The sequence below is a fragment of the Centroberyx gerrardi genome, chromosome 10, assembly GCF_048128805.1.
Source record: "Centroberyx gerrardi isolate f3 chromosome 10, fCenGer3.hap1.cur.20231027, whole genome shotgun sequence".
NCBI lineage: Eukaryota > Metazoa > Chordata > Actinopteri > Beryciformes > Berycidae > Centroberyx > Centroberyx gerrardi.
The window spans coordinates 17758427-17777678 of record NC_136006.1 but is presented as its reverse complement, the minus strand read 5'-3'; the positions used below and the strand labels follow the sequence as shown (position 1 = coordinate 17777678).

The window sequence follows — 19252 nt, the reverse complement described above, 5'->3', positions numbered from 1 at the left end:
TTACTCTAGCCCTTTAAAGTATTTGTTCTCTAGCTACCAAACACTACACCATGCCTCCCGAATAAAAACCAGTTATGAGAGATCAATAAGTAATACACAAAGTCCACTCATCTGTAAGGTATGATATAGGTTAAATGTTATCAAATGGGCAACTTGCCACAGCTGCGGCTCCGGCGAAGTTGAGTCCTGTCCCGTTCTCTTGGCACCCGGCAGGGAAAAGTGAACTTTTTTCTGCCCTCTTTCCCACCTAAAGCCCTGTCCTTGTCGCCCCACTGAGCAGATGTGAATGAATCGGCTCTGATGGTTGGTTTTTAGTTTGCTGCAATATTTAAGCTTGGAGCCAGACGGCCTTTATTTGCCGGGCGACGTGTGGTGACGCAGGAGACAATAGGATCAACAGAGCCAGAGCAGGGATGTATGGGAGCAGGCCTGAGGCTCCCACACCAACATGGACGCTGTACAGCCAGGGCACCGGGTCCACACCAACACTGTCCAGCTCGCTACATGCAATTTCCACACACACGATCACACACATATATGTAGAAAGCCACATACAGTAAGAAAAACAACCACAGCAGCTGATCTGCCTCTGGCTCCTGACCTGCCAAACTTTAGAGCAGAGAGGCAGACTATCAACTCAGGCAGAGAGAGGAAGGGGAGTTTGAAGCCTGGTGGACCGACACTGGACATTGTTGTTTTATGCGTGACTATCCAGCATAGGCAGCGATAGGCAGGCTCATTTCAATGATGAGTAAAGATTTAAATGTTCTAAAATTAAATCCTATCATGTGGATCCTTAAATTGCTTGTCTGAAATTAACTTCTGATTTTGTTTGGAGGGGGTGACATGCTGTATGCTGTGTGGTGGCCTATTCATTCTCACTTTAATCATGTACCAGTTTATTTTGTGCTTAATAGGGTTATTAATTGGGATCTTTCACCAACATTAAAAGTACAATTATTTCATTTGTGGTAATAAATTGTAAACAGGATTTATGCACATTGATTCTTGATTTTGTTTAAAACCCCTTTTCATTGTATTTCATTCGATGATCAATTATGTTATCAGAATGAGTTTTCACATCGTCCGTGTAGCTGACAGAGCGTACGACTTTGTGCACGCAAGTGTGTGTATCATATCTGTGTCACCATAGCTGGAATGTGAAGAATGTCAACTATTGAGTGAAAGGCAACACAGAAATGACTCTATTGGGGAAGCTAGTCAAACTTTTCAGGCACATGGAAGAAAAACGTTCTGGCGTAAATCTTTTGATCTCTGAATCATTTCACAGTTGTTTGAACAGAGAGAAAGATTCCGCCGTGCCTGAGCAGACGAGCTTGTTTCCACAGCAAAAATAGCTTGAAATTTCTTTATGAAATGCAGGTCTGCATCATGCGCAAAAACAATGAGTGATTTTACAGGCCACCGTACAACCACAAATAATCCATTACAAAAAAAATGACAGTGACAAAACAAACTGTCTTTTTCTCTGCCCATGCTGCTTTGGCTCTGTTGCTTAAATGGAAATTATTCATCAACGAGGCGAGAGAGACAGAAGCAGGAAGTACACAGCCGCAGCTTCACCCTTCAACCACAGGTTTCGTTTATGCTCTGACAAAGATATATGTGTGTATGTATATATAGTATATACTGTATATATACTGTACATACACACACACAGCATTATTAGAATTTGTTGTGCCCTTCAATAATTTTAAAGCAACATTATCTCACAGTTCAGTGATGTTTATAACTGCTTTTTATAATGTTTTTATGTTTTATATTGTTATATAATCAATGTTGCTAACTGCTGGAACACATGACTGAAATGTATTTTGTATTTTATTTTTCAATTCTATAAATGTTACTTGTTCTCAGGTCTCTCTCAAAAAAAGATCTCCATCCTAATGAGACTACTTGATTATATAAAGGATACAATGGGGGAAAAAAGCACATACACACCACATACACTATGCTGCACCTTTCAGGTGAGAAAAAATATAAATGTGCTATTTGGCCATTAAAATATCACTATTCAGGAGCCAATTTGTATTGGGAAAAGTATTTCCCCACACCTAAAACGATGATGCAATATCAGGCTCACTGTGTATGTTCAAATTGTCTGTCTAAGCAATAGCAGGCACCTGGTGATCAGCATCGTTGCAAACAAATAGCTGCTACATATTTCAAAAATGTTTGGAGGATAATAGGTGCTACCTGATTACTTACTGGTGTTGTGTCTCATTTTGTCAAACTCAGGAAAACTGTGACTTGGAGCTGTAAGCTAAGTGAAAACTAGCTGTCAGCTAATTCAAACATTTTTCAATATAATAGTATATTGATGATTAAATAGTTTGGACTGTTTTTGTCAAATCAAAAACATGTTTCTGTATTCAACTATAACATATTTAACTTTACATTTTTTTCCCCATATGGTATGATATATATATTTTCCTATATCCAACTTTTGAGGATTTTTTTTTTTCCCACTGGCCCAACATTTTGCTTAACATTGTGCCATTCTCTCTATTAGCACATGCTGAACAGGGGAAACAGGGATCAGTATATTGGTATCATATACCAATACCATATTCCAGGTACCATATTGCCAGTTGTCTAAGGGGTAAAATACATAATCTCACCATTATGAAAAAGCAAGACCTGGTGTGTATCTGACAGTGTGATTTCTCTGAGCCAACACTTAAGACTTCCAACATAAACCACACTTGGAGTTGGGAAAGGTTTATTTGAAGAAAGGTTTTTGTTTGTCTGTTATCTAAACTGTTGAAAAAGTGCTCCAGGGTGAACCATTGATGCAGCGATTTAAAGGAAGGAACAAAACAATTACATGGCAGTCAGTAGGCAAAGTTTTAAGCAACACAGACAGACAGTTTATTTACAGTTACACAATTCATTTCCCTTGTTGTTGTTCCGTGTTCTCAAGACTCAGTAGAGATTTGTGTGCTGGTTGAAGGTGTAATCTATTTCAACTGAGCATTAAAACAAGGGACTTGCACAGAGAGCAATTTTATTCCCTTGAAATATGTATATTACGCAAAGTAGCTCAATGCAGTCCTTCAGATGTCTTTTGCCAGATTTTTTCATGTGTTGAAATTAGGGTTTGACCGATATGGGTTTTTGAAGGCTCATGCATATACTGAGTTTTTGGAGGGTTGAAACTGCCGATATTTTGTGCTGATATTCAACATGTTTAAACTTAACCATTTTCATGCCAAAAAGTTTTTGCCCCAGAATTTTATACTTGGCTGGGTTGAAAAGCTTCTGAAGCAGCATTTAGACCATCATGGGACACTAAAACTCTCCACTCAAACTCATGCAAATTAAATAATTTAAGAGTTTGCAGCTTCTTAAGGCAGGGCATCTCTGGGATACATTACTGCCTTTAAATTAAGAAGATAGAAAATATTGTTTAAAAAATTAAATGAATAAATAAAATGTGCAAAGAAGAAAAAACACTGAAGGTTTTACAAACTATTTTATGTAGCTGTGGTCAGGGATGAACCCCCATCATAGAGGTGGATAACATGACATTATTTATATACTATTATTTATATATTTAATTTAATTAAAGGTCGATATCGGCCCGATATATCTGCAAACTGACATATCGGTCTAAGCCTAGTTGAAATGAAGGCATTAATCAATAGAAGTCATCACTCCTTTCATGGATGTATCTCCCCTCTGCCCATCTCACTATGCCCAGCCCTCACTCTCTCTCAGCCAATAGCAGTCGCTGTCCTAAGTGACATCACTGGGCTGGTGAACTAGAAAGCCCACCTCTTGATCTCTGTGCTCTGATCTGTTGGATAGTGGCAGATTTGGCCTCCAAACTGGGCACCACTGATCCCGCAGGTTGTGACAAATACATAATAATCTTAGAGCAAAAATCAGGGTTAGGCACTATCTCGCCATGTAACATGTCCCCCATTCATTTGTTACTGTTTCTCTCTTGATGATATAGCGTCCAGGAACATCAGCTTATAAATTAGCTGGTTGGTTAGCTATAACTAGCCTCCATATATCCAGGAGCAGAGATATCTCCTCATGTGCATACATAAAAAATCCCCAACAAAAACATCAAATCCTCCCTCTCCTCTGGGCCCTGGAGAGCACATGGGCTCAGGCCGTTGAGTCGGAGGATGGAAGCCATGTTCAGAGGGTCTGTGGAAGCATCAGGGTGTATCCACTGAGCTGGGGGACCGGGGGACTCCCTTTAAAGAGCAGTGTGTTGGTATAGTGGACGCTCGCATGCTAAGCCCTACGCTGGGCCCGTGAATGGCACCGGGATTTCACACAAAGACATGATGTCATGATGGAGGGTGCGGACTCTATTGAGCACGTGCAGTGAGGCGTGAGGCCAGATTAGAACCCCGGAGCAGGGCACCAACCGGCCGTTAATCAGAACGCTAACACGCTAACAAACATATCGTACGGCGATCTGCCTACGGCGCGATGGTGCCACGCGCTTCCTGCACGCATGGCCTTTCAAAGGCAGGAAGAGGGAAGGTGAGAGCGTAACTGAAATCTTACCTTTGTGATGACCTTACCAGCGCGATATAAAAGCTTAAACGTGAGGTTACACGTTTATTGCAATTAGCAATCTGCCTTATATGATTCTCACACACAGGCGGTTGGTCCTATTTGGCCTTCTGCTTATACCCCTTATGCATCAATGAATACCTCCCACCACTCCCCGAGGAAAAACACTGCAGGTTTCTATAGATATGGCAGTTCTATGGTCAGCAAAAAAATGCTTATGTCATGAGATGCAACAATCTTCATACATTACAAACTTTAAGCTTGATTTGAATAGTCCAATGAAGTTGATTGGGGACCTCTTTCACTCTAAGCAAGATTTACAAACACCAGATTTAAGCCTTTCCACTAATGCAAAGCAGTTGGATCAATCACTTTGCTTGCGCACAATGAAAGTTAATATTAGTTTGGCCTAAGCGCCAGATGAAAAGGCTGAGAATTTCATCGGGTACAGAAGTCAGAGTGATTCCTCGCCCTTCACTAAAGCCCACATTGCCTCTTATCCTGTGAACTGGAGGCAGAGGTCCTGAGAGGAGGGACCTACACAGTATCAACCAGCTACAGCATGAGCACAGGCACAGGGCTGGAAAAACACCAAGTACTTAATGAAAGCTGTGCTACATTTTAGAACAAATATCACACTTTCTACTCTGTTACATTCATCTAACACCTGCTGTTGCTAGTTACTTAGCAAGATAAAGGTTTTATATTTGGTACATCATGTACATTCAGTATGAAATACGACAGCACTTACTTGACTACACATTTGAATAGGTTACTTCTTCTTTTACCAGTATATTACATTATTGCATTAATATTTTAGAATAAATAAAGGATATGTGTACTTCTTCCAATACTGGATGAAAGGGATTAATAGAGCAGAATATATATTGATATATATAATATCCCCTAAATTATATAGAATATCATTTATTATTTCAAACAATCATATGTAATAAAATATAAGATCAGATAATAAATCACCCTCTAGTAATAGCTTGAAATTATAAGGTTCTATCTGATTTATTTATTTGTATCACAACTGAGTCCACATATTCATGATCTTTGATTGTTACTTTTGATTGTTACCTTATGCTTTATACTTTATGCTCTATATTTATTTAAAGAACCATTTGGGGTTAAATATTTAAAAAGACTATAACAGTTTTACCAGATGGAATATCAAATCTTTGATGTTCAATATCTCAGAACTGCAGTCAGATAGACTCTTACAACTCCAAGCTCACGATGTGTCTGTCTCATTTGTTCTCACTCTCACTTTTCTAATCAGATGATCACACCTGAATTGTCTTTCTCATACACACTTTCACATGCACAGAAAGGGGGCATTCAGGGTGTGTTTAAAGAGATGGTATCAGCGATGCCCTTCACAGATACAACATGACCTGAGGGCAGCGCTGAGTCCCATGACATAGCACAACACTAAGACCTCCATAGCATCAGGCTTACGCTTAAAGACATATATATAGCACTTGTTTGTTTAGTGTGCAAACCTGTTTCCATACATATATGTGCCTGTGTGTGTGTATATGTGTGAGTCCTATCATTTGTCTTTGTATTTTTTTAGTGACCTATTGCTACACCAAGCCTCAGAAACAAAGCCTTAGTTTTTCTCTTCCTAGGTTTTTTTTTGTTTTTTTCATGAGTCAACTGTTCAGAGTCACTTCTTTTGTTTCGAATGAAGGCAGGTAGACGTCAAGTTACCAACAGTTTACCAGCAGCTTTCCTTTGTATATAGCCGCGGTTGCACAAGCGCCTCTCTCACATTGGAGTGTGAACATTCCTCTTAAGCAATTCCTCATTTCCTCTGAGAACCAAGCATTCATTTCTTTCCAGTGATTGTGAGAAAGATTAAAATTGACAAAGGCATCCAAAATTCTCTGAGCAAACAACGGCGGTTTTGTACGCTGTGACCGCCGGCTTCAACATTAGCCAAGGGAAACTGGTGAGAAGAGTGATAAAAGTTTCAGTCTAGAGGCTCGATCTGGTGATCTTAAATTATTTTTTAAACAAACCGAAATCTGTGCCAGTAAAGCAGCATTGGAATAAACACAGGCTTATACGTACACACACAGATACGCACACACACACACCTTAGGTTATGACAGGCCCTAATAGTATGTCACATCTGGTCCCGGGCCATACCATTGTGTTGTTGAGGGCTGAGTTCTTGTTGCCCAGCTGGACTTGGGTTCTACCATTGTGTTTGGGAGGTCAGCTTTGTTGAATTTGGACCAGCCAACTGTCCCTGCTGTGCTCAGCTACACCCAGATGATAGCCTCTCGGGACAATGTCATTTACAAGCTAGGAAGGGCATAACCAGGACTATTAGACACGCTTTACCACTGGGACTCACACACACACACACACACACATACACACATATTCACACACACGCAATATTCTGAGAGCCAAGAAAGCAAAATGAGTCAATAAGAAGGAAAGGTAGCGACTAAAAATTAAAGTTTGTCCCTTCGTAAATATTTTTGCCGGCTTTTGTAAGACAGTTTGGTGGAGAGTTAAATACAGTGTGATTGTTGGTTAGATTACGAAAGACTGCGACGTGTTTAAATGGTGAGAGGATTGGACTGTTTAGCCTCACTACCTGCATTTGTGCTTAAGGTTTCCCCTTCCATGTCCTGTTACAACACCGGCGCACACCGCCCCTGTGTGTCTGAGAGGGGATGCTATTGTCTTCTGTGTGTGTGTGTGTGTGTGTGTGTGTGTGTGAGTGTGGGTGTAGGTGGGTGGGTGAGCCTGTGTTTCATATCTCAAATAGTTGTAATTTTCCTCCAAGTCTGGTATTCATATAGGGTTTAATCCAGTAAGTTCACATATGCAGTGGTACAGTACAGGGAGGGCAGCACACATAGAAACAACCGCACCACACTGGGTTCAGTCACTTTTACCACGATTATTATACGGTGCATTATTCATACTAGTGCTACTATAGTCGACTAACTCTTAACACACTTTCCCACAACTATTTCTCTCTTCTTGAGTCAGAGTGGACGGTGAGTCACAGGCAGTCTGAAGCCTGTAAGCGTTTCTCTCTACAGATTCACAGGACCAGGCCCTGCCACAGGAAACCTGCTAACCTGATCACAGCTACACATAGTCTGGGCCTGAGAGAGAGAGAGAGAGAGAGAGAGAGAGAGAGATGGGGGTGAGAGAGGAGGGATAGATTGTTCTCACCAGTTAAGGAGGAAGTGGAAGGGCAGCTTCCTCTCTGTGCAGTGCTCGGGCACCGCGGGAGGGAGAGGAGAATCGACATGCACACAATGGATAAGAGGGAGAGGGGTGGCGGGAGGGGTGAAGGGGTGACGGGGGTAATGGACGGAGGATGTAAGTGCTTTGTGTGATTCTCATGTCTCTCTCTCTCTCTCTCTCATCCAGGAGAGGCTGGATGAGAGAGCCTGACCTTTAGGGTAAGTGTTGGGGTGTGGGATGACAGTTGGAATGAGATTGGCATGAAATTAAAGGGAAAATCCACCCTGGGATACTCTTACACTGTTAGATAATATCAATCTGTGTGGTTCACTGCATTCCAGGAGTTATTTTGTGATGAAGTGTTGTAATTTACTATTGTTGGGGCACCACTTTCCCGCAACCTGCCTCATCTACTTCTTCTTCAGTTAGTGATTTCCTGCGTTTCCCAGAATGACCTGTGCCCAACATGACTTGTGGCTGCATTGCATTCTGGTCTATTGAGGCTCTTTGATTCTGATGGACTGACACCAAAACCTGATGTTGAAAGTATCTTGGGGTGACGTCACATCATCAACATTTGGCCACTTATCCACAGGTATAAGAAAAATACACCACCAAATCACAGAAAATGGGTCCAGAAATGCAAAGTACATCATCAATAATTGTTTTTTTTTAACAGTGTTAAAGTGTTTAAGGGTGGATTTTTCCTTCAAGCCTCAACACTCTAGCCTGGGAATCAGCCAGGTGTTGCTACAGTACTCATAACCTTGTGAGGAAACCAAACAAAAGGAGGATGAAAGGACTGGAGGGTTCTTGATAAAGGTGCATTAAGGGTGACTAAGGTTGTTGAGAAATGCAGTGGAAGGGGGGGGAAGCCTGTGGGTGTACGTATCGCTCGGGGCAGGAAGAGCCGGCTGAAGGGCTGAAGGTAGATTTGAGAGGAGGGCAACACCCTCTGTATCTCTATCGGGGGAACACATGGCCCGCCACAGGATGATTTCATGCCGCCAGGTCCCCTCAGCCAGCCAGCCGCCCAACACAATGTTATCTGCGGATAGGAGTGCCGACACACACGGTCAACCGTCCACCGGCAGTCACACACAAGACTTTCTCACACACGTTCACAGTGGGTAATAGAAATGATTTATAATTTATTATGTTGTTTCCTGAAATGCAGCTGAGTCACTTAAACAATGACCAGGACGAACGGGAAGTAATAAAACACTGCCGATGCAAAACCGTAAAGCGTATAGGACAGAAAACATGCTATGGCTCCAAAAAATACTCCCAACCACAGTTTAACTTGTTGTTAATTGTCAAATCAGCTGTTAAACTGTCTGTTTGTTGTATTTATTGGATTTAAAAGAGTTGCAGCCAAGGGTTCAGTAGGGAGGAAGAGGTTTTCTTGAAAGCCCTAATGACCCTTTCCTCACTCCTGAGCCTCAGACTGCATGTTGCATGTTGTTGGTCTGCTGGACTTGAGGAACAATGCCGTCCTTTCACTCATAGTTTGTTTTCAGGGATGTGTGGTGGGCGCGTAAACACACACACACACACACCCCTTGTCTGTCCTCAATCATCATATACATATAAAACACACTGTTCACACACGCGCGGGCGCACACACACAGTGGCCGTCTGTCCTCATGTGTGAGGTAGCTGTCTTGGGTGAGGGGGTCCTGTAGATATACCTCTTCCTGCGTTTGTTAGGCCGCTCCTTCTCCACCGCCGCACACTGGGATGCTGAAACCCGACTGGGGGGGGAGGGGGGGGAGGGGGGGGGAATATAGCATTAGAGTCCGAATTTCCTCCTGCTCTCTCCATATCTTGATCGCCTTGTTCTGAGTAGGGCGGGGGAGGAAGTGACGAGGGCCACTGCAGAGTTCTGCTTGTTTTCATTCTGCTATACCATCAGTCACTCACCGCACAAAGAAACAAACGTATGAATATAAATATTGATAGAAGATATTTTAACAATGCCTCATTGTATGGATATGATCAATAGTGCCTGTTTCCGATTAATAATAAAAAAAACATTTGTGACATTTCTTTTAAATATCGAAATGCTTTTGAGATGGACATGGACAACACAAGAATCATATTCTTACAGTAGCTCAAACACACTAATACACAAGTACATACACACACACACACACACACACACACACACACACACACACACACAGGGCTGGTGGAAAAAAGGGGATGAACAAGCAACAAACAAAGGAATACTCACATTACAACGCATATATGACCCACATATACATCCATAACAGATCCATCATCAGTGCCTGCGGTCCGGGACAGCGTCACATTCTGTCGGGCAGCGGGGGTCAGAGGTCAGCCGGTAAGAATAGCACCAGTCTAAAACTATCTGTAGACGCGAGCAGTCTCGGAAACAGATGGACTCTGAGTGACAGGAGTCTAACAGACACGACGACTGACTGAACGTCTGCATGTCTGGCATGTACGCGCTCTCATACGCTTCCAGCAATCCCTCACCTGTTCCCACAAAGCTCTGCCGGAGCACGCTTCATCATGTACTGCCCGTGACCATGAGCCTCCTTCTCTGGGTCGGCTTGTCGACAGAGCAGCACTAGTTTAAGAATAACCTGGTTCTCCGTTAGTAAAGATGTTAAGGTGTTGGATGGAAGGATAGATAATGTTATTGCACATTCTTTTACACTCAAAACAAACAGGTGATGTGTGCATGTATGTCACTGGCCTGGAGAAACCTTGTACCTCCGAAAAGTAAATTTTTCAGGACAGAGAAAAACTGGTTTATAGATGCCAAAATAACTCACTTTATCAGGCATTGCCACTGTTTTTGCTCGGTTCCAGGGTTGTGAAGCCATTTTTACATTCGCAAGACAATGTCAGCCGTCAGTCACAGCAAGGAAAAGAAAAGAAAAACACGAAAAAGAAAATCAGACATGAAGTCTCTGCAGCATACTGATAACAAGTGAGACTTGTTTTTGAAATTCGAATCTGAGGAGAGAATTCAAGGAAACATCAGTGAGGTCACACAGCATGTCACCAGTGCATGGAGAGAGCGGTAAGTGTGTCTCTGGTTGACAGTAAGTATGCCACAACAACATGCCAACGCTGTGGGTCACTGCTGTCGGTAAGTAAGGCAAGTTTGTCTCTCTGCCAGCGTGCTGACGTGAGTAAGTGTGCGAGTGTGTCCTTGAGTTTTCTCATTTCAACTTTTCCATTTTGGTGTGTGATGCTACATGTTATTGTCATATCCTCAGCCTACAGTGGACCATTGGGGCGAGTTGGGGGTGTGTGTGGGGTTGTGATGGACATTCAGCAGCACGTGTCCATCAAGCCTGGCTTCCCTCGGACTCGGGTGAGGCTGAAATCGGTTTGTGTCACGAGCAGAATAGCAGGCAGGGGTCAGACTGGTGGGGGGGGGGGGGGGGGTGAGAGGGGGGTTACACTGATGCATTCTGGCAGCGTGGGCTTTTTCCGTCAAACACTCAAGTACACACACACACACACACACACAGATACACACACATAAACGCATACTCTCTCTGTTCGCTCACAATCGTTGTCTCTCTCACACACACACACATACACACGCACACGCACGCACGCACGTCCATCCAGACCTCATCCTGGCACTGCTGTGAAGCTGTAAGTGGGGAGATTAAGTGAAGTCGTGGAACATCACTTCTTTGTTACAGTTCGCTTCATGCTGCTATACTGTGTGAATGTTGTTCCACTTCTAATCCAGGCTGATGAGCAGCACAATGGAAATGACAGAGTAGCCTTTAAACCGAGGAGGCCGGCGTAATTAGGAATTAGCTACAGCTTTTCCATCCCTTCAAACACTCCATTTAACAGTGTCGTTGGATTGACTGAGGCCTAGGGGGATGTTAGGTGCTCCACTGGCTTTTGTTTCAGGAAACCGGACCGTGAAATCACAGAGAATTTTACTCACCTTACTGACAACTGACTCCTCTGCAACCTTTTCAAGATGCAGTGACTAGGTGTTTTAGTTTTTGCATCAATCTGTGTTGAAGACTGAAAGGCAGCATAAAGAGAAAACATGTTGACACACTCTTCACAAAGGGGCTGGAGCTTAGAGGGCAGAGGCCTTATGTGTTGTAGAGGCTGTCATGACAAGCTGATGGGTGACGCTAAAACCTCTGTCACTCATGAGAATGAAGTTCAGGAATAACAAAGAGAGAGAAAGAGAACGAGAGATCAAAGAAGAATTGACAGGATGAATAAAAGAACAATTGATAAACAGATAAAGTATGTGGGGGGGGGGTCACAGGGTCACACCCCTTGGCTCGGGGTCCAAGGGGGAGATTCATATCACGAAAAAGTTTCCCAGCTATTTATACACGCTAAAACATTTTCTCCACCCGGTAGTCAAAGGCGCATTTGTTGCAGGGGAGAATTTGGCCTTTCAGATGGCAGGACAAGGCAAATAAGCGTAACAAGCGAGACCGGGGTCAAACGATAAGCACTAGAAGGATGGTTATCTTTTTTGTTATTGCATTGAAATAGCGATTCATTGAGAAAGGATAGAGGTGGTCCCTAATGAAATGATACATGGAAATGACTCTTCAAGGCAAACTATGGAAAAAGGCACAGCAGGAAAATCCAGGTAGTGAACTTGACCCATCTTTAGGGGATGGGGGATGTGACGTTAGAGTTGGCCTGTGAAGTGGGAGAAGATGATAGCAAGGAGTGGTCATTTATCCACTTTAAGGTCTTTCCGTGTGTGTGTGTGTGTGTGTGTGTGTGTGTATATCTCTCTCTCTCAAGTAGAACAATGATGAGGTGAGTAGAAGCAAAGTCATAGTTGCCAGTTGATGCCCCTGCAACTACATTAGACTTGTCTGTGTGTGCACATACGTGTGGGCATGTGTGTGTATATGTGTGTGTGTGTGTGTGTGTGTGTGTGTGTGTGTGCCCCCACCACATAATTACAGTCATTTGAATGCATGTTGGCCCTTCAGCAAGGAGGAATCAAACTTAAAAGATTCCCATTATATAATGCCGCATGTATCTGCAGGCTCGTTGATGTGGAGCGGAGAGACCGTCCCAGGCAGAAACCCACGCTGCATATGGCAGAGGAGGAAAGGGAGGAAGGAAGGGAAGAGGAGGAGGATGAGGGGAGAGGAGAGGAACTCGGGGTCTTTGAGTTTTCGCTTCAGAGTGTTGCTTTGCATCCCTTGCAACTTCAGTGCAGCACCACCTTTGAGAGAAGAAGAAGCGAGGAAACATGACCAAAATAGGTATTTCCACCACAGCTTTTAACTGCAGTAGGTAGGCTAGTATCTGTATGCATGCTGATTGTACGACCCATTCTTTTGTTTTTAGAGGCCTGTCTGAAAACTCAACTTTGTTTCATCTATAATGTCAGTGGGTCTCATCATATTTTTAATCCATTCATCCATCCTATTCAATTTGTCTTTATTTGAATTTACTTCAAGATAACTATAACTTTATCATAGCTTGGATCAACAAATATCCAGTAGTTTAAAGAATAATGCAAAAAGGCCTAAGATGTAATGATCAACTTCAAATGTTACACACTACAGTTTAAATGTTGGATCAAAGCTTTGGCACAACAGAGAGTTTGCCCTGTCTAGACCTTAACACAGCACAGACAACAGCTGTAAACGTAAGGGAACACACAGTAAATAACAGCAGTCTGGAAGTTTACTCCGAGCGGAATTGCCATTGATCCCAGAAAACAATTCCACTTCCCCTCCTGTTGCCGGAGAATGCTTCCCAGCAGAAAATAGAGTGGCAGGGATGTAAGGAGAAAGGGGGAGTGAGGAGGAGGAGGAGGAGGAGGAGATGGAGGAGGAGAGACAGAAGGGAGGGCCACGGGGGGAAAACGCTCTCTCTCGTGATGCCCCTGCTTTTCTTCTCGTGCCCCCTGTGCAGAATAACACTTTGGTCCTGGGACAGCACTAAGCTCACACTCTACACGCTCCTGTTTGTACCTGTCAGGGTGTCTTCGAGGGGAACGCCGTCCCGCCACCGCACCCCAGTCCAACTGAGCCCGCCGGTTCTCTGCTGATCTCTGCATCGTCACCTGTCATTCATCCATTGGCTAAAAGGAAGACTTGTCTCACTGGGGACAGCAGGCAACAACTCCAGAGCAGGACAGCAGGTAAACAACCGAATGCATATCAAATTTAACAGGTTGTATATTTTTCAAATGTATTTTTATTCATTACTGATATTTAAGTCTGAACATGATGCCTCAGTCGGGTTGACCACCAAGTGACTTATCTCTTGTTTCAATGCTACTTTTATGTCACTCAGCTGAAACATTATAGGGATTTACTCTACTGACTGCAGCCATTTAGGTTAATTCAATAACTTACAGTGTGAATATCCTACAAAACAACAACAGTGGGGCTTACAGTGAAGGGTGTGAGAGGATAGTAATGAAGTCTCTGAGAGAGGGATGATGTCTTGAAGAGCTGGGAGGATTGATTAGGAGGCCTGGTGTGTGTTAGTGTCTCTGTTGTCCCAGGCAGGTACAGCTTTCACCCTGGTCTCTCTCTCTCTCTTCCTATTCTCCTCGTCTCCATCTACCTTTCTCTCTCTCACACACACTTCTATTTGTCCCATAACTCTCTTAAGAGACAAATATATTCAAACTAAGGGCAGCGCTAGAGTGTATTAAAACTTCGAGCCATTAACAATGTGTAAATTTAAAGACTCTGAGTTCAAAATCAGTGTCTCTGTGGCGTCTCTGTGGCTTTCCTGTCTCTTCGCTTTCACAGAAATTACTAGAAATATTTGAGGAAGTTGAACTGCTATTTCCCCAGTAAGAGAAATCAGTGTTCCACATTTCAGACAAAAGATTTCTCTACTGATTTTTTGATAGAGAAGATTAGATGTTAGAAGTTTTGGCTCTGACAAAAGGGGGATATTCATACAGCTGCCCTTTAAACCTGGATCTGCAAAATAAGCAAAAATACAATAAATACTATAAAACAGATATAAAGCCAGACTTGACATGTGATTCCAGGCATGGCATTCATTCCTAAAAAAAAAGAAGTGGTGATCACCCCTAAACAAGAGACTGGATTGTCCAAAAGAAATCTGTTAGACCCACTGATAACAGTTATTCAGCGTGAATCAATGTGAATCTATTTCTGTTTGCCTGAAGCCACACTAAATCTGAACAATCGCACATTTTCACATTAGTGTGAATCCTGACTTCCAGCATAGTCATGAAAATTATTTTTTAGTGCCATAAAACAGAAATGAAGATAAACAGCAATTGTGAGATTTGTGTAAACACATCTCACGCAAACAGATTGACACGCTCACTAATCCGATGATACAGCTTTCATTGCCAGTGGTGGATTTAGATCACTGTAATGCAATGAAGGCAAAAAAAAAAAAAAAACAGGCCAAACTAATAGCCAACCATACAATCCTTTATTTACCCCCGCAAATAGCATCTACCCAGGAATTTCCACCAGGAATGTGTTCGACAGAATTTCCCTCCATGGCTAATACACCTGGCAGTTGTCTGGCTTGGGGCTTCCAGTATAATGCCATGCAGCTAAACAATGGATCATAACAGGGCTGTGGGTCTGTGTACAGTAATGGGCAGATGAAGAGCCAGACAGCCATGTAAGGTAGCAGGCGGCAGATCAGCCCGCTGGCTTCTGCTGGCGTGACTGATACATGGCAGCCTGGATCCACTGCTGGGCTATAAGCGGTGGTGGTCCGGGCGTCAGGCGACAGGTGACCCACTCAGTGAGTTCGGGAAGTATCCCCCCACCCACCCCACCGATCCAACATCAGCTCCACTCGGTGGGCTGTGCTATCCCGAGCTCGCCCCCGGCCCCCCACAGCTAAACTTAAGCCTGCTCATCCTTGATCTTAATCCCCGGCACTCATGGGAGAGAAACGCACGTCAACCCCTACAGTCCGACACACAAACAGTTGCCGCGGTGCATGTTTAAAAATACTGGTATCGACTCTGCACGCGTGTTGAAGTTCAAGTTCTAGTTCAAAAGGCGTGCCTTATAGGCCCAAGTAGTCATATTTCATATTTCCTTTAATCTCTCCATTTCACCTAAGTGGCCTCTTGATACCTAAGTACTTTGGTAAAATGAGGGGCAGCTTGAATCACCCCTGGTATAAAAATAACGCTGGGAATTTGAATAACTGCAGCTGGGGGATGGCATCCTGTACACAGCTCTGTTCATTTCAATTTATAAATCACGGCAGACTGACAAAAGTAGTGTATAAATGTATTAGAGCAGAGCAGCGGTCTGGTTGGTCTGACATTTTCCTAGTGCTCCAGTGTGGCTGAAACATTGCTGAGCTGTCACAACACAGTGCCTGCAAAGTGAACTGTTATTGGTACGGATATTTTTGTTATAGAGTTCCTGGCAGAGGTTTGCTGGATCGGGTCATTTAAGACTAGCTGTAACACACAGAGTTGGTCTATCTTTTTATTTCTCCAGTGCTGAAACCATCACTAGAAGCTCTTCAAAGGTTCAGGTCAAGGCTATAGAACGACATGTGTCCAACAAAATACACCATACTGTACAATAAGTGCATGATCTTTTTCTTGTATTGGTGAAACATGGATGTAGAGAATGTTTCTTTTTTTACCTTGTCTTTTTAGTGCAGCCATACAAGCACTGAGGTGTTCATAATATTAAATGGAAAATTAGGCAGAGGTGAAACATTCACTTTGGTCACATTTTTATTATTTTTTTATTTTTTGGTTTTTTGTTTTGTTTTGGGGTATTTTTGGTGGGAAAATCTACCACTAGGTCAGCAATGCTCAAACCTTTTGCCATGGAGGGTCAAAATTTAACATGGGCCATGGCTAAAAAAAACACAATTCAAATTCTTTTTTAAAATGTATCTGTTAGAACATACATTTCTAGATCTTGTATTATTATTGTTATCATGCCTTAATAAGTAAGCTGTCTCAAATCACACCTATGTATTTATCTATAATGCACTAATATAGTTCACATATAGGATAATTTACCAACTTGGAGCCATTCAGAGGGCCATGGAATTATAAAGGGACAAATCTGGGTGGCCTGCACTAGAATCCTTTGAGGCCACCAGGCCAAATTTGGCTCTCTACAATATTTTTAGAATCTAACACTGGGCCTCCAATGTGGGCCAGTGAGGCCAAACTTGGCCCCGTAGAATTTGTCAAATAGACATTCTTCTAAGAGATGAATGAGATTTTTTTTCCTGTGCATTATTGAAATTGAAGACCATCCTTGAGTTGTTCAGGTTAGGTGGTTTTGAGGCAATATACTGAGATCCTATAATGTGTGATTGCTGAAATATTTACCTCACAGCCAGACATTGTTCAAACTAACTCAACAGACACTGATACACACATAATGGCACTATTGTACTTAATGCACAACACCATGTAAATACTTTTTCTTCTATGGATGCTAGTCTAAACATGCCCCATTAAAGGGAACCTGGCAATGTAAATGTATACCCGCCACCTAAGTGCCTATGTGTTTATGATGAGCCATAGACCAGGCAGTACATTGTGGTCCTCTATGAGGACTGGGAGTGTACAGTATGTCAAACACAGCTTAGTGCTGAGGGGTGCAGATCAGGGAGAGAATATGGATGTTTAAATCAACCCTGCCCCCTGTTGTTCCTGCCCAGTGGATACACTGGGGGCCGAGAGGGGCCAACTGGGAGGGGGAGATAATGGTGTGAATGGAGAGAGAGTTGGGGAAGGGTTCAGCCTCAAAACTGGAATGGAACCACCATCAACTTTTTGCCTATTCTCAGCATTTTACTGTCTTTACTGTCTGACTCTATTTTAGGAGTTAAAAACTGCAGCCTAGAGGAACAGTATCTAGCACTAAAATCACACTTAATGCTTCCATAATCTGAAACCATCACACTAAGCGCCACCCAAAAGCAATAAAAAAAAAAGCGCTTGATGGTGCTGTAAAACATCGGACCATGTGTTCCATGGGCTCGGTGCGACAGTCCCATGAGCGGAGAGGTGCTGGTTCTTGATCCGGAGTCACGGCCCTGTGAGGCAGCGCTGTGGGAGGCCGGGCAGAGAGAGCATGGCGTCAGATAGGATTTATTGTTGTTGTGTTGCCGGGTAGAGAGGGAACACACAGCGCTCATTCCTGTGGCTTTGTCAGCCGGCTCTGCTCTGCGGCGGGCCGCTGCAGCAGGACGCCAGTCGTCACCCTACGATGATGCAGTTTTCTAGCCGCTCTGCCTGTCTTCCCCTCGCTATACCGCACCTCGCTCTGTGGCCTGGCTGCTATCCAGAACAGGCCGGCTCAGTGTCTAAGCTCGCACATCCGACTGGAAGTTCATATACGCTCGCAGTAATACCCATTAGTTCTTACACTTCCCCTTCTTAAGGTCTTCACACTAACAGAGTTCAGCTTGAGTTTCACACTGAAGCAGTGCAATGGCCTCAGTTCATACAGAGTGTACTCTCTCTCTCTCTCTTGGTTTATTATGATAACTCTCCAACACTTCTCCCATCCTAGACTTTGTTGTGACAGAACGCTCTTTACTGACCAACACTCTTCCTCTATGCGGCACACACAAGCAGGTGCACACACACACACAGAGTGAGAGAGAGAGAAAGAGAGAGATGATCCCCTGTGCTTTGATCAACGTCAAAGAGAAATAACTCAGCGGTATGCAATGTCCTATTTGCGCAGTCCGCTGTTCTGAATACTTCATAACCAGATTGTCCATTGCTCTGACACAGATATTATAAACAAATATGACAGCTATGATGGTGTACAGGCAAACCAAAGAGCTCAGCAAAGGGTACAAAGTATCACAGTAAATCCCTGGTTATTGCCCGGCCTCCAGAGAGCCAGCAGGAGTGCAGGTATAATAGACACAAGGTGCTGTTACAACAGAGCAATTCACCGGAATATCTCTGCTGTGGCCTCTCACTCTCTCTCTCTCTCTCTCTTTCTCTCTCTCTTTCTTTCTCTCTCTCTCTCTGTCTCTCTCTCACTTTCTCTCTCACTTTTTAATACCATGTCCCTGATGTCCTTCGGAAATCATATTGTTTGAGATTGCTTCCTCTGAGAACAGGAAGAGGAAGCTTTCCCCGACCAATCCACATTCTGCTTTGTCTACCTTTCTCAGACTAGGAAAGATTCCATTCCCACCGCTGTGCATGTATGTGGGCATGCATGTGTGTGTGTGTGTGTGTGTGTGCGTGTGTGTGTACTGTATGTGTGTTGACAGAGTAATTACTGCAGGTCAGTGAACTCTCACCTCTCTTGACCATAAGTTCCTGTGGCAACTCTGGGAATGGAGGATAGTCAAAATAAGGCCTGGTGATATTTAAAAAAAAAACAAATACTGACGCATAGATTCATTAACCACACAAATAGTTTTGTTCCAAAATGAAATATCCACCATTTGAAAAAAGTACTACTTTTACAAAATATGTGACAGCACAACATTA

The 19252-nt window shown here is 43.2% G+C and overlaps 1 protein-coding gene across 1 annotated transcript in view; it reads right to left on the bottom strand.

Annotated features, from left to right (window-relative positions):
• The window catches only part of LOC139913682 (gap junction alpha-8 protein-like), a 15578-nt gene extending 10871 nt beyond the window's left edge, over positions 1-4707 (bottom strand). The window contains 1 exon segment of the mRNA XM_078285885.1: positions 4692-4707. The gene's annotated coding sequence lies outside the window, so the exon portion shown is untranslated.
• Positions 4708-19252: the final 14545 nt, after the last annotated feature.